This window comes from Microcaecilia unicolor, chromosome 10, assembly GCF_901765095.1.
Source record: "Microcaecilia unicolor chromosome 10, aMicUni1.1, whole genome shotgun sequence".
NCBI classification, from domain to species: Eukaryota; Metazoa; Chordata; class Amphibia; order Gymnophiona; family Siphonopidae; genus Microcaecilia; species Microcaecilia unicolor.
The window spans coordinates 187,737,222-187,741,231 of record NC_044040.1 but is presented as its reverse complement, the minus strand read 5'-3'; positions in this window follow the sequence as shown (position 1 = coordinate 187,741,231).

Here is a 4,010-nt window from a genome sequence, read left to right as displayed (position 1 = left end):
ATGTGAGAGTAACTGTGTGAGAGAGCAGTGTTGCCAGGTGGAAAATTTTTTTCCCACCCAATCCAGCGTAAAAACAGCCCAAAACCCGCCCAAACTCAAACCCCGCCCCTGACACCCCCACCCCCGCGTCATCAACCCCGCCCCCGCCATCACCGACCCCGCCTCCCCCGTCATCGGCCCCGCCTCCCCCGTCATCGGCCCCGCCCAAAACGTCACTAACCCCGCCCCCGCGGCCGAAAAACCGCCCGAAAAACCGCGGAAAAGAAAAAAAAGAAGCCCAAAAAACCGCGACCCGCCGCGGGCAAAAATTTCCCGCGGTGGGTCGCGGAAAACCGCCCAATTGGGCGGTAAAACCGCCCACCTGGCAACACTGTGAGAGAGGCTTCTGTTCCTGCTGCTGTGCATTCCCAGTGTTGTGCTGATTCGCTGCTCCCTGTATCGTGGCTCCGCCCCTCTCCCTTCTACTGGCCAATCTGGTGTGGGTTGTGTGACGTCACTATTATCTACTACATGAGGGACACCACCTCCAGCGGAAACAATTGTTCCAGGCAGCCTCAGAATGTTGGAGGTGAGAATTATTATATAGGATTAACTAAAACAATAAAAATGTGGATTTTTAGTAGGAAATCTCCTTCAACAGCTTTAAAAAAACAAAAAAAGGGCAGCTCAGCTGGGTTGTGCAGGATTAACTTGATAAAAGATTTAGCAGAGCCAAAACACATGTAATATAGAAGGTATAACAACTCTTGTGTTCTTAATTGCCAGTAATTGGACACAGAAGGGTCACAAGGGTGAGAACTGCTGGACTGTTCCACAGAAACAGGCTTATCGGAGGTTCCAGACACTATCACTTCTGTAGTCCTGGCAAGTTATTCTACCACTGTTTTTATAAGATATATTGTACTTGGTCTTAAATTCCACTTACTTGATTACAATGCGAATGCTGTTTTGTTGAATTAAGTAAGAGAGCTATCAGTCACCTTCTTTAAGCACTTCAAATCAACATCTTAATTAAATTTTAATAATATAACCCACATAACTAGATCTGTGTATAAGTTGCCAATACATGAACAATATATTTAGGTAATTCGCAATTTGGAAAAATCTTAAAACTAAAGAGATAATGTCAGCCAAAAAAAAAACCATAGGTATAGGGCAGATGTACTAAACTTTCTCATTTTGTGCATAATGGCCCTTAAAGACTGAATTGAAAATATTGTATGGTATCTTTCTATTCCTACCCATTCCCTTTTTAATCTAAACCATTTGAAAACAAGAGACAGAGAAGTCAGGATTCAGATACATTTAAATTCTACAACTGTGCACCTCAATTTAGACACTTCAAGGTCAAACGATAGGAGCCTACAGGGCCATAGCAAGGCTATGTGCACCCGGTGTGGCCACACAGGGCACAGGAGAGGTGGGTGCACCAAAATAGTGGCCCATTCATTGCCTTCCCTGCTTGGCCAGCATCTCACCTTCCTCTCCATATGACCCCCCCAAATGCATCCATCCCGCTCCCAAAAGTTCCCCTCCCAAAGACCCCCACCTCTCTGTAGGCCCGGGGTCTCAGGAGATTATTTGGGGGGGGGGGGGACTTTTGGGAGCAGAATGGATTCTCTAGGAGAACAAAGAGAAGAAAATTACTGGACAAGGGGGAAGGAAAGAGGGAGAGATACTGGGTAGGTGGGAAGTGGAGATTCCTGACATAAGAGATGCTGGTAACGGACAGGGAGAGGGAAGAAAGATGGAGATCTGGGACAGGAAAGGGAGAAAGTAAGCCACTGAAAGGTTCTGATGGACAGGGAGGTGGGAATGAAAAAGAGGGGAGTTGCTAGACATGATGGAAGGAAAGACGGGAGCTTCTGGACATGGATGGAAGAAGAGAAAGGAACAGAAAGGGAAGATGCTGGACATGGATAGGGGAAGGGAAGGAATGAAAAAGAGGAGATTCTGGAAATGGATAAGGGAAGGGAACAGAGAGAGAAGGTGCTGTCTATGGAGGGAAAAGAGAGGGGAGATACTAGACATAAGGATAGATGGAAGGAAGGAAAGTGAAAGTGGAGATGCTGGACATGGATGGGGTTTCTTGGGGGTTCCAGTTTAGTTTTTCTCTGCACATTTCTAATTCGTGATGACTTATTTTGTATTAACATAGGCAGGCAGCATACTCCTCATTCAGGCCCAAGCATGCAGGTGAAACAGTGTCAATCTCTAACAAATAATACCCAGCTAACAGTTTCTTGTTAAATTTGAGGGAATTCAGGCCACAGCTTTATTTAATAAACTTAACAACAGAGATTAAGGAAACACCCAAGCCCATGATCAAATAGTCCAGCTGAACCACTCCCTGCCTTGCACCAGTTAGGGAGGTATGCCTTCTTTCTTATGTGACCTGGTCCCCCCTTGCATTTCCTCTCCAGCTAGGCCACGCACTGGTCCACCTAATCTTTGGCCACATTCTTTCACCATCCCACACCCACTGTGTTCCAGCTAGGCGTGTGTAACAGAAGCATAGGTCTCGGTCTCATCTTCTGGTGGCCAACTGGGTGCCGACTGCCCTCTGTTCTTATATGCATGCTTATCTCGGCTCGGGTGCCTCCGCAGCTGTGACAGTGTATAAGCAGCAATATACAATGATTTAAGTAAGCTAGGCAAACTACTAACAGAGACCCACTGACTAGCCACAGAGGACATTGAGCCCTTTGAGGTTAAGTCCATGATATAGAGGGAGAGCAGGTGGGAAGCTGTTCTGAAGCGAAGGGAAGTTCCTCAGATGGAAGCGGGCACTTTAAAACCGTACTGCAGGATTGTGAAGGGGAGCTCTGCCCTCCAGCAAGCCAGCCTCAATGGCTTATCGGGATGTCACTGACATCATGGACGACATCTGCTGGGAGTTCCCTAAACCCTGGCCTTACTCATTTCCGACTGAGTAGGGTGGGATGCAGACCCGATTCCTCCTGTGGCCACCACCATGTTAAGAATGGCCACACAACGAGTCCTCCCATGTGCTTTTTCTTAGTGATGCTCAGTCCACATTGTGCCTCTGTTTATCAGGTGAGCTAGACATTTAGTTTCTGTGTCGGGAACTTTGTTTTCCTAATAAGTGGTATTTTTTTTTGTTACATTTGTACCCCGCGCTTTCCCACGCATGGCAGGCTCAATGCGGCTTACACGGGGCAATGGAGGGTTAAGTGACTGTTGGTGTTCTAGGGCAGTGGTTCCCAAACTTAGTCCTGGTGGAGGCACCCCAGCCAGTCAGGTTATCAGGATACCCACAATGAATATTTACGAGAGAGATTTGCATGCAGTGCCTCCAGGTGCATGCAAATCTCTTTCATTAATATTTATTGTGGGTATCTTGAAAACCTGACTGGTTGGGGTGCCTTCAGGACCAGGTTTGGGAACCACTGTTCTTGGGAATAGCAGTATTTGCACTGCTGTTTTACTCTGGGGCTGGGGGGAGGGGTGAGCCATAGACAGTCACCCCACCCCTACCTGGCCTTGTAAGTGTGTACTGGCACCTTTTTGTTATCCAAAAGTATATACTAGTTCTAGATACATACTTTTATAGTACTTGTTAATATTTATCTAACAGTTTAAAATTATATACTGGTTATGTATAAATACATTTTATAGTACCTGTTGCATATTAGACAAAAACGTGTATACAATTTATTATGTGATTTTGACACTTTCTAAAATGGTAGCCCTATATATTGGTCCGGTGAAGAAGCTTGATAAAGTAAGCCAACGTTTCAAAGTTTAGAAAAAAAAATATCCAGTCAGAAAATGACATAGAATTTCTATACTGCGCCCACCATCCATCGGGCGGGCAGGAAAAGTGGCGGGGGGGAAGCCTCCTCCAGGGCTTTTGCTCAGCAGCTCAGGTATAATTTATAGCTCGGAGACAGAGTCCGAGCTGCGGAGGAAGGAGGGGGCGGGTGAGGCTCCGGGACTCCGCCTGAGGTGAAGAGTTCGGGGGGGGGGGGGGGGGGGCGCGCGCTGTC